The sequence below is a fragment of the Leguminivora glycinivorella genome, chromosome 13 (genome assembly GCF_023078275.1).
Source record: "Leguminivora glycinivorella isolate SPB_JAAS2020 chromosome 13, LegGlyc_1.1, whole genome shotgun sequence".
Taxonomy (NCBI): domain Eukaryota; kingdom Metazoa; phylum Arthropoda; class Insecta; order Lepidoptera; family Tortricidae; genus Leguminivora; species Leguminivora glycinivorella.
The window spans coordinates 4,451,701-4,464,657 of record NC_062983.1 but is presented as its reverse complement, the minus strand read 5'-3'; the positions used below and the strand labels follow the sequence as shown (position 1 = coordinate 4,464,657).

General features: G+C 38.5%; 1 protein-coding gene across 1 annotated transcript in view; it reads right to left on the bottom strand.

The window, feature by feature from the left end:
- Positions 1 to 12,957, bottom strand: part of LOC125232686 (kin of IRRE-like protein 3) — an 83,982-nt gene that overhangs the window by 68,265 nt on the left and 2,760 nt on the right. The window lies entirely within an intron of this gene.

Here is a 12,957-nt window from a genome sequence, read left to right as displayed (position 1 = left end):
AATGTAAAATTGTGAACCACATCCTCTTTATCGCAAGCTTGTCTAGCGTCAGGTACTCTTTTTGTTTGTCCTCCCAAATACGTAATATTAAAATAAATACATCATATTCCTCCAAGCTGTGTATTTGATTCAAAGACTGAGACTCTACCGGTAGTATAATGTAAGTTTATCGTAAAAATGGATTACCGCACTGGCAATCAAAATATCTCCATGGCAACGGTCTCTAACCACCCAAACTTCGTATCAGGAAAGTTTAGAACTTTGACAGGAAGTCCCTATCCAATAAAAGAAGTTAAAAATAGATTGTCTTTGGTTACGAATTTTAAAGCGTATTTACACTGTACGATTTTTTACCTGTCTTTTTACAACAGTGACATTGACACTTGTCACTGACATTCTATGTCTATTTCTGGGTTAATAAGTGACATAAGTGAAGTGTCATTGCCATGACTCTGTCGGGCGATATTGTCACTGTTGTGAAATATGTTACTGATGCCGTGTAGGTATCACTACGACAAAAAACCGGCCAAGTGCCTCCTTTTTTGTAGACACTTAAGTCATTTTAGCGAATAATCGATATTTTGAACAATTTCTAAAAAACACGAAACAAAAACCAATTTAATATATGTAATATTCAAACGCACTCATACAATTTCAAGAGCTTTGGTAACTCCTTGCAGCGGCAGTGTGCCAAATTTCAAGTTAATCGGTTCAGTAGTTTTGACGAAAATTGGCTGTGACAGTCGGACAGACGGACGCATATAAATATACAAAAATTGCTCATTTACAGGTATTAGATAATCATTTGGAACTTACAGGGATCCTAATGAGGGTTCCGTTTTTCCTTTTTGAGGTACGGAACCCTAAAAAAGCAACAACATAAAACTTGAGTAAAAACATAGATTGATTATGTTACAAGCGGGAAAAGTTGTTGTTTAACCACTCGTGCCAATATTGACACTCGTGTGGTTCGAAAAATGGAATATTGATAGGCTGAGAGCCTGGGAGATGGTTGATGGAACACTGTAGTCAGCTGTGGTCCATAGGTATAGTATATTCAACCTATCTCCTAACACTCCTCCTTAATACTCCCAGATACATTGTGCTTGTGGGTTGTATATAGTTAACCTACGTGCTGAGAGGCAATCCCTTATCGTATGGAGAGGCGGTTTATCTGTATTCAATCACTACTACGTTGTCTACGTGATCAACGTGTAGGAATGTCTACTAGCCTATCACAAGCGTTACAAAATACACCACACCAACTTGAGGTAAATATTTACTCAAAAAAGATCAAACTCAAACTTCATTAAATATTATCATTCATAAGCATAACCTAACCACAAAATTAAAATTTTGAAAAAACCCCCGATCGACACATAGGTAGTGGACCGATTTTTATGAAACATGGCTAAGAACACTCCCAACTAACTCAGCATTCAAACAAAAAAACTAAATCTAAATCGGTTTATCCGTTCGGGAGCTACGGATGAAGCGATTTCGATTTAGTTTTAGCCACGTTTCATGAAAATCGGACCACTATGTCGCGTTCGGGGTTTTTTTCAAAATTTTAATTTTGTGGTCAGGTTATTTGGGTTGTATTTTATATGAAAGGACATCTTTAGATATAGGTAAATTAAATGCTTTGGGTTTTTACATTTTTCTTATTTTTACATGATGACCAAAAGTGATATTTTAGGTGTTATTAGGCAATTTAGGCACAATCTGAAGCGTTATAACTAAAATGTTTGGTAGGACTGATATGTTGTTCAATGTGCTATGACTTTTTTCGACTGATAGCTTTTCTATTTTGAATATTTTTTAAAGCACGAATTATATATAAATAGGATTTTTTTGAAAATTCCAAGTTTGCAGTAAGTAAATTTAACCTTTCGTCTGTGTCTGTCAAAAATTTGTCATAAAAAATTAACTTTGATATACATTTTTTAAGTCCAACGCCTTATGGTAGGATCCTTATCAAACACAGACTAAGGGTTAAGTCTCAGAAAAAAAAATGTTTTAAAGGTTGGTGTTGTTGGTGTTTATTACATAAATGTTAAAAAAAAATATGTAAAATTTAAAAAATGATATTTTACAAAAAAATATTAATATTTTTTTTATTAAATCAATGGTAAAGAGCCAAAAGTATATAGCTAGATTTTTTTTATTCTTTTTCTCGTAATAATACAAAAACTTAGGCATTCTTTGGGCGGTATTCAATTGCATTATTTCCAAAATTTCTGAATTCGCTCCACCCTAGAGTGATAACCATGAAAGTAAACTTATGTAGACGTTAGCAATTTAACACTGTCTCGTGGTAAGAGTACCTACAACACACTGCGTGTTGCCAACGTACCAATTGTTTATTGTACCGTACGAAAACAACCATTCTCCTCCTAACATACAGGATGAAATAAAAAAGACTGTTCAAAATTTTCATACTGACTTTTGAGATGCTGAAATCGCAAAAAAAATTCGTCTGTTTCATACATTTCGACTGTCATGATGCTGCTCGTTTCTATGGAACAGCCTATTTTTTCGTGATTTCAGCTTTAGTCCCATAATAAAAGTTGTTTATTATGATCTTAAAAGTTTGAATGAAAATGAAAAAAAAATTATAATAAAATATTTATTTTCAAGTAGGCATATTAAAATGCGCATATGAACGTCAAATAAAGCTACGCCGTCTCTAACCCTACGCTTGAGCCTCGAGAAGATTTCAGTCTTTAATTTTAATGGTCTTTAATTTTATTTCAGCCTGTAGAAGATTGATACTGATAGACAAATCAAACAGCAATTCCCGTCAACTTTGTACAAAAATTAAGGGAAAAGTTAAATTTGTTTTTATTAATTCCTATTTTGTTACCAAGATTTTGTTGATGAATTGAGATTTTATTAAGTTTTATTTCGTCATTAAGGTTCTCTAGTATCTATATTTTCTTAATTATAACAATTATCCTGTATATATCTTACGAAAGTCGAATTATATTACTAAATGTTGGTAACAAAATAGGATCAATTAAAATTTGCTGACGTGGCATTGTACAAAGTTGACGGGAATTGCTGACGTAAGCGCTTCGTCATCGATGCTCGAGCAATCGTCACGATAGTTAGGCATCCTTCGTCCAATATTCAGACGTCGGTCCAAAATAAGTTACCTACGATTTTGACAGACTCGCCGATGCAAACGTTATTATAAACTTCAAACTTCAATAAATTAAGTAAGACGTTTAAACAACTCATGTTAAGGAGGCGCTATACAGGGTGGGGCCTGTAACAAAAGCAAAAAATTAAACTGTAGGCTGTACTCCTTAAACTGACCAACATTTGTTTAGCGACTTTACAAAATCATGAAGTCTCTAATTTTCTAACTTTTCATACAAAATAAATATTAGCTTCAATGGACGCCATTATTGTTGTCATTGACGTTGTCAGTCACACTTTACACTTAACAGAATTCGCAATACATTACCTCTTAGAAAAAACTTTCAAGGGTGATAAAAATCAAAATAGAAGTTATTTTTAAAAGTCGCTGAACAAATGTTGATCAGTATAAGGAGAATAGCCTAAAGTTTAATTTTTTGCTTTTGTTACAGGCTCCACTCTGTATAACTCGTTGCAAACTTATATTGGCCTTATTCTAAGATTGATCATAACTAGTATGAAAGTAGCCATTAAGACGCTACAAGAGCGAAAATGCTAAAATGGAAAGGAGCCTTCCTTTCAATTTGGGCATTTTAGTTAAATATACTAGTGTTATTAATTAGATTAATCGAAAAAAAATTGTCCATTCAGAACAATTCAGTTAAAAGATATTGCGAAAAAATCTTTAAAATCGAGGCTCCGCTCTCGACTGTTTCCTCCTTCAAAACTTAATCAATCGTAACTAAATTTGAGAATCCTAATAACATTGAAAGAATCTGTGAAATTTTGATTACCACACCTCTTTTTGCGCCACAATCAATAAGGCCGGTTTTGGAAATTATTGTTGGGTCTTTAAAAATGAGAATATAAAAAAAATCAAATGGGTCCGACACAGATAAAAATATTAATAATCCGTGTTGAAAAAAAATCAGTGCTCTATCTTCAAAAACCAGGGAGGAAATAGTCGAGAGCGTTTGTATGGAGAATTGACTCCTCCTGTATCGTCTTAACAATGTTAACAAATATTTTATTTAAAATGTCTTCTATTTCCATTTTACCACATCAAATACGGGCTGAATCTTTGATTTAACCAATTCTTATTTTTTAGCAATTTCTATTGACGGAGATTTTAAAACTGATCACAAGAGTTTCTTATCATCGACTTTACATTTTGTGTTGGTTTGAGGCAGTGAAAAAATTAGATTCTCAGCCATAAAATTATTTCATAGACAACTTGTCTCAATCTAACTTTTTCTCTTTTTTTCGTTTTTCCAACCAAGAAATTTCGCCTTAAGCGCAACGAAGTCTGGCGCCGAAATCAAGAGGTATCTATTGTTTTGTTTTCAAGAAAGCGAAGAAATTCTTAGAACGTTTACAATAAATATTTTTCCTTTGTGCAACCAGCGATATTAAATATTTTGTGAGTTCAGAGAACCGCGATGTTACTAAAATATTTTTTTCTATCCTGGAATTCCTATGTATAAGATTCAGCGATACAATGAAGAAAAAAAAACAAAAACTTACTTGATACAACCTCAGTACCTACCTATCACATAATAACTTGTCCGCCGTAATGAACGATGCTCTTCGAAAGTGTAACCATCAAATCATGGTGAATTCTAGAACGGACAAAAGTATATTCGATCTTGCGCGACTCAGAGCTAAACGAAAAGTAACCTCCACTGTAATCACAGAAGTTCTCTATGCTGACGACGTTTGCCTTATGGCGGACAGCTTGGAGGACCTGCAAAGTTATCTATACAATTTGGACGACTCGTGCCGTACGTTCGGCTTGGTGATCAGCGCGTCGAAAACCCAGATTCTTAAACAACCTGCACGGGGGAAATCTGCGAACGATGCTGTTGTTCACCTTAGAGGCAATGCTTTAGAGGAAGTAGGAACTTTTCGTTACCTTGGGAGTCTATTGCGGAGAGACAATCGTCTCGAGTCTGAGATATCCTCCAGGATAGCAAAAGCTGCAGCAGTCTTTGGCGGACTCAACCAACGAGTTTGGAAATCACACGATCTCAGGCTTCACACTAAACTCGCCGTTTACAAAGCAATAAATCTGCCTGTGTTGCTTTATGCTTCGGAGACCTGGTGTCTGTACAAGGGAGACATCAAACGTCTCGACACCTTCCACCTAAAGTGTCTCCGAGCAATTCTTCGGGTGAGATGGCAGGATCGTGTTCCAAACTCGGAGGTTCTGCGTCGTACTGATATGACGGGTATGGAATGCCTACTCGTCAAAGGTCAACTGCGTTGGTGTGGACACCTTGTGCGCATGCCACCATCAAGATTGCCCAAAATTGTGTTTTACTCTGAACTAGCTTCGGGTAAACGCAAGGCTGGTGGGCAATATCTGAGGTACAAGGATGTCCTAAAGCGCCAACTGTCGGCCATCGGTATATCGTGTAAATCATGGGAGGAGCTTGCAACTCAGAGTTCGGACTGGCGAACTGCGATCAACACTGGTATCAACGACTTCGAAAGTGCACGCCTCGAAGATCTTGACGCTAAACGCCAGATCCGAAAATCTCGGCCCAAGCCCTCCTACACATACACCTATGACGCAAATGGTAAACTTTACTGCATGACTTGCGACCGGAAGTTTAAAACAAAACTCGGCTTCGCGAGTCACGATCGAGCCCATGCACGTCAGAACTTATTAAATACCTGAATTGTCCAGGTGTCGCCGTCGACGGATACGTCTGGGAGGACATCATCATCACCTACCTATCAAATACCAAGTAGAAGGCCAGACTAGTTAGAAAAAACTGCTTCGAGGAACTAATTCTTAGAAATTTACAGAAAATTGCGAAGTCCGCTTGAGTTACGGGACACCTGGCTAGGTGGTATTGGCTAATACAGTCACAGTCGCTTACTCTAATATCGTTTTCGTAGCGATTGTGACATTGGCTAGGTTCCTTGGTGACCGTAGCTGGGAATTTCCGTTCAACGTAACAGAGATACAGTGAGGAAATGTTGGCAGCATCCTTTTAGTCCTATTTTAGATTTAAGCTGTCTATTAAGTTTTATGCTGAGTCTTAGTCTGTTCAAGTAAATAAATCGATTTTTTTATTCATAGCAAGCTAGAAATCATCTTAATACGTCTTTTAGTTCTAAGTTCACGTAGTAGTTTGCTGCATCTCAGGTGTGAAAAAATTTAGGAGACTAAAAATACCTACAGGTATCTACCTACATTGTGCAACGTCGAGCGAAAGTCGAATTATTAGTTACCCCACTAACGAAAATAAGATAAATTACAACAGCTTGCTGGAGCTTGCAATACTATGACACCTTAAAAAATGCGTTAAAAGATAACAACTTTAATCCCCTTTTTCATAAACTTTCACTAAAGTTATCAAGTCGATAAACTTCGTATGTTCCTTTCTGACGTATTGGTGTGATAGAAAGGAACAAACGAACTTTATCGGCTTAATAACTTTAGTGAACGTCTATGAATATGCATATATGCTTTGGCTATAGCTTCGCAATCTTTTGATACCAGTCAATTATCTCACTCGTTCGGTTAGTAGTCAGTTATGGCCGCTGTGACAACCAACCCGTGTGACTTCTATATCCGGTCTCCCCTACAAAACACATTTTCTTAAAAATATAACGAACTTTCTCGTTGTCTCTTTTCAATATCACTTATCACTTTACTTAATAAAACAAAAGTAGGCGAAATTGGCAAAAGCTTTCATCCAGAATTCCCTCTTTGATGTTAGAAAAACAATAACGTCATTAGCCTTCGCGTTTACTGAAATCGAATAAATTCTTCACCTGAAAGCCCTTGCCAAGTTTCGAGTTGTCTTTACAATGTTGTAAAGAGTTTTGGATGAGGCACGGACGATGGTGCAAGGCATGAACTGAATAATGAATCACGAATAAATATCCAGTCGAAAGAACATGAAAGTAGCTTCCATTTTGAGTATTAACCCCTCAAATGCCTTGTTCCAGATCTGTCCTAGACAAGTTAAACTGTAACTAACAAACTGAAGGTTATTAATTCAGCATTGACAACGGCGTTCCAGGGGTAAGGCACACCTCGGACACTGGCGATAAAATATTATACAGGGTGCCCGGTAATTAATGGACAACCTTTTAACCACCAAGAGGGCAGGATATGGTCCAGAAAATCGACTTTAAGGTTTAGTAAAAATCGCCTGGTTTTCGAGATTTTCGAGATTTTCACACTTTTTAAAATTTTAATACTACCTAAAATTTTAAAAAGTGTGAAAATCTCGAAAACCAGGCGACTTTTACTAAACCTTAAAGCCGATTTTCTGGACCAGTATAAGGTGCCCTCTTGGTGGTTAAAAGGAACATGAATAGTCATCAAGGAATCCTCGGCAGTTACCTCAACCTTTCAAAGCCCAGGCTCATTTTTGAACAGATGTTAATTCCATTGTAGTTAAAAGAGTTTATTGACAGGCAGTGTCCATGGGATGGTATATCGAAAAGGATGCAGGGAGAGCCATATGGGTCAAACACATTTTAGAAAAAGGTCACTACTTCGGACAATACTATAAAAGTTAACGATTCTGGAACATGTATATCTCGTTTTCCTTATTGAGCCTGAAACACTGAGAGAATTTTATTTTACTACTGTTCACAAGTTGGCCTTATATACGTGACTCCTTGATATAATAACTACAAATATATCAAAATAAATTTAGTAAGCAAAGAGCAACAGATATTTTCTCTATTTTCCTGCCAAACGCTTATCGCTTTTTTAGTTGACATTTGTATCGTAAGGAATATCTCCTTATGGTGCACCCTCATTTGCTAACTAATAATGAAATGATGTTCTAATAAATATGACCAGTGTGCGTTTCCGAATGCACAAACTTTCACGAAACGCTCACGATAATATCTCTTTTGTAGCTATATATTTATATCCCTCTTGCGTATTGGCGCGACCGAGCCAGACTACATTTCTGGGGCGTTTCGGTGGCGTTTCGCGTTGCAGAAATTCCATTTGGCTACGGGGCTTGGACCCTTTGCACCTATGAGTACCGCTTGCCACTGTCGCATTATTGCTCAGCCACGACATCGGAGAGAGACACAGCGATGGGACTTTTCATTCGCACGTATGGCTGCCGCTCACCGCTGTCGCGCTTAGACGAACGTCGTGGCTGGGCTGTTAGACCAAGTTTGAGACAAGCCGGCCTAGTCGAACTGACAACGCTACGTGGCGATCGAATCGAAACGGAGTCAAGCTCGAATCGAATCAAAACGGACACACCACTACAGAAGAGCAATAATAAGAGGTAACTACGATACGCTTATACTATTACGATGGATCGAAAAAACACTTTTCTGTTAGTAAACCTAATAGTTATCAATCAATGACCCTAGTCTATGAGCCATTGTGCAAATTTTCAGCTTTTTAAATCAACATCTTCAGCCTCCGCAATAGGTTTAAAATTTTGAAAATCTCATAAAACTTGAAAATTGAACTTCATTATTTGATACATGTCATTATAAGAAACTACCAAAAGTTACGAAAATAGCGGCAAGAATCGCCCAAGTTCACGTAGTTTCACTACATTGGCCAAAATAGCCGCTAAAATTCTGAAAAATTGGTTAGCTTATTCCAGAAAAGTGTTTTTTCGATCCATACTAATGCTTACAGAGCGTAAGGGATTGTACCCAGGCCGCTACGCTTGTGCCTTGCACCACTCGCACATTATGCTCACCGTGTTAAGAGTACTCATTGAATTTGGCCAATAAACAGACTCGAGATTTTGCCGAGAGCAAATTTCTCGCTATTTCCTAATTTTGTTTGTACTTATTCTTATACAAGTGGGTATTGTTTGAGTCCGTTATTGAAGAGCCAATATTTCATGTTTTGTGAACTAATAAAATGAGATTATACTTATTGAATAACTTATTGTTCCGGTTTGTAAATGGTTACAAAAAAAACTGACAGGTTTACAACGAATGTCGCTGATTTTATTTAATTTATAAAAATACATATTTTTGACCAACATGGCGAAAAAGTAACTAATTTTTAACAAATCAGCACCTTTTTTACGATAATATATGATCGCAGAATTTTCTGACGTCGCAAACAAGATATACCTACCAATTCCTCAGTTTTCTTGAGATTGACATATTCCGCTGTCAAATCACCGATGTTTCTGCATTTCAAGTAAAATAGTTATGGTCTCCTTAAAAATGTAGACTGCCCCGACCAGCACTGAACCGCGGGCGGCCAAAGGCCTAGCATCCGCCGCGGCCTGCGACGGCGCACCGCAGTCCTACTGCCAGCCGTGACAGCTACCAAAATAGTGACAGACGTTTGTTTTTTATATATAATATTGTGTTTTGTGGTTTTTTCAGTGTTAATAGGTATTTATTTTTAGTCATAGTTATATTTTTACATAGTTGTATTTCTAATGTACTTAGTTTTTAAATTCTCATGCAGGCCGCGACCCAATCTGGTGATAGCACGTCTTCCACTATCCATCCTTGTCCGTTGTGTTCAAAAACCTTTGAAACTAGCCGTGGCTTAAATATCCATAAAACCAAAATCCATCGTAATGCTCTCAGCCAGAATAATTCTCCGCTTATCCTAGCCAATACACCACCTATTCATCATCATCCGTTCCATATCCGCCTCAGTAATCTTAAACAAAACGTCCCAGTAGTAAAACGTATCCCGCGCGGTGCCCGAATCTCGGTAGCAACCCATCTTAGCCACCTCATAAAAAAGTGTTGTGATGCTAACACTACTGAGGATTGGCACAATCTCCTTTTGTTTCCTTACGTTATATTACATTCAAAAATAAACAACGAAAACATATCTCTAACTCAAAAGATTAAAAATAATTGCAATAACTTTTTACTTCCTTCAACCTCAACCACACCTAGACATCTTCCTAAAAACTACAACGAAATCAAATCCATTGAAAATAAAATCACAGAGGGAGACCTGAAAGGCGCCGCTCGCCTTCTTTTTTCTAGCGACGTGCTGTCTCCAGATAACCCAGATACCTTTTTGGCCCTACAAACTAAACATCCCCCAGCTCCCGCGACCCCCTACTTTTTCGACCCTCCAACAGCAACGGAGTCCTGCTTGCAGACGAAAAACATTGAAGTATTCAATGCCATTTGCTCTTTTAAAACCGGGTCTGCGGCAGGACTCGATGGCCTCAGCCCACAACATCTAAAGGATTTGACATGCCCGTCCTTAGGGGACGTCGGCGAACAATTAACCAATAACATCACGAAATTAATAAACAAAATGTTCACAGGAAATATTAACTCGGAAATTGTACCCATTTTATATGGAGCAAATTTAATAGCTTTAACTAAAAAGGATGGAGGGGTGAGGCCAATTGCTGTTGGTGCAACACTTCGCCGTTTAGCATCCAAAATTGCCGTTAGACATATCTTTCCAAAATTGCAAAAGTCTTTCGAACCGACTCAATTAGGCTTTGGAATCAAAGGAGGTTGCGAAGCCGCCGTGCACGCCCTCCGCACATTCCTTAGCGACGACCAATGCGAAGTTTTGCTCAAAATTGATGTCAAAAACGCATTCAATTCTTTGGAGAGATACCTTGTTGGCAGAAGCCAAATCTAACATTCCCGAAATTTATAACTATCTTCTCCACTGTTACGCAGATCCAACGAAATTAATGTACCGAAAAAACGAATTATCGTCAGAAGTAGGCTGCCAACAAGGAGATCCCCTGGGGCCAGCAATTTTTAGTTTGGCAATAAATCCTATCATCCAAAATTTGAAATCTAAATTTAATGTTTGGTACTTGGATGACGGGACCCTAGGAGGCGACGCCGACACTGTACTAGCCGATCTTACAGTGATCATCCAAAGATTTAACTCCATTGGCCTACAACTAAATTTTGATAAGTGTGAATTATTCATTCAAAATTCCTGTATTAACAAAGATGACGTTGTTCAAAAATTCAACTCTCTCGCGCCTAATATAAAGTTACTCGACAAGAGTAACCTTTGCCTCCTAGGATCCCCCATCTTCGAAGAAAATTTTCCTAGTTATGTTCAAAATTGCGTTTCCAAATTCGAAGAACACTCTCATCGTTTGCTCCAAATTAGCCCTCACTACGCTTTGACTGTTATAAGGTTTTGCCTATTCGTCCCGAAATTAACTTATGTGCTTCGCTGCTGCACCCTTTGGAAAAATCAAAATCTTCTTTCACAAATAGATATTATAATTAAAATTAACCTAGAATCCGTCCTAAATATAAAACTCAGCGAGCAGTCTTGGACCCAGGGATCCCTTCCCATCCGGCACGGTGGGTTAGGGATCCGCAAAATTTCCAGTGTGGCATTACCAGCTTTTTTGTCGTCAGCTCATAGCTCGTCCAGTCTCATAGGAAAAATCCTACGAACAAACTGTGAGGCTGCGGGCTTGGCTGACGCCAAAAATGCTTGGTCAATTGCTTGCCCCGGTCAAAATTTTCCCGAATATCCAAATTCTCAAAGGAGCTGGGACGACATTATATGTAAATTGACCGTTAGTTCCCTCCTAGCCCAATCCGACACTGAGGGACGAGCCAGACTCCTAGCAGCTGGAACCAGCGAAGCAGGGTTCTGGCTCCATGCACACCCTTCACCAAATTTGGGCACATTTTTAACCCCGATACTCTTCGTATTTCAGTTTCTCTTCGTCTTGGGGTCCCGGTCTGCGCCCCCATCGCTGCCCCTGTGGTCATGAGGTTGACCGACTTGGGCACCACGGGCTTTCCTGCCAACGAAGCGCTGGCCGCTTCTCGAGGCATGCTGCCCTCAACGACGTGATCCGCCGGTCTCTTGCGTCAGTCAATGTGCCGGCCCTTTTAGAGCCGACCGGCATATCTAGGACGGACGGTAAGAGACCGGATGGGATGTCGTTGGTTCCGTGGAATATGGGACGGGTGCTGGTTTGGGACGCAACTTGCGTTGACACACTGGCCCCGTCTCATCTCCACCGAACCTCTGTGAGGGCAGCGGCAGCAGCAGAGGCGGCCGAGAAAATAAAGGTAGGAAAATACAGCGGTCTCGGCGCCGAATATATTTTTATTCCATTCGGCGTCGAGACCCTTGGTCCGTGGGGCCCTGGCGCTCTGAGTCTCTTCAAGGACTTATCGAAGAGACTAAGAGACGCCACCGGCGACCGAAGAGCTGGCAGCTTCCTCGCTCAGCGTATTAGCTTGACAATCCAGCGAGGAAATGCTGCCAGCGTCTTCGGTACTATGCCACAGGGGACGTTTTTAGATTTACTTTAGTTTAATTTTAGATTTATTTAGTTTAATTTAATTTTAATTTTATTTTAAGTTTAATTTTAGATTTAATAATTTAGTTTTATTGTAAGATAATTTTATGTTTTACAAACACATGTATAACAGATTTGTAATAAATAAATAAATGGTTACCCACTCGGAAAATGTATTCTAAGGTATGATTGATTATTTCTGAATTGACAAAGTTTCAAAGAAATCCGATGATTACGACTATACCTACTTACAGATGTAGTGCGAAAAAGGTTTTTTTCTTCATATTTTCCCGGAAAATTTCGTATTCGTCATTCTAGTTCAATCAATGTCAGTACCTGACTGAAATAGCATAACACGTTCATAACAATACTAAGCTCGTAACAATAGAAATAGAAATAGAAATATTTTTACTCATGGCAAAATAATACAAAAAAGACACACACAAATACAGATCAACAACAGAGAATTATTTACACACATAACATCACAAAAGGTAAGTAGGTACACATAGTTGCCATGAATATGGTCCTGACTCAGCATGGTGTTAGCCTGGGTGGCCAACGCTGA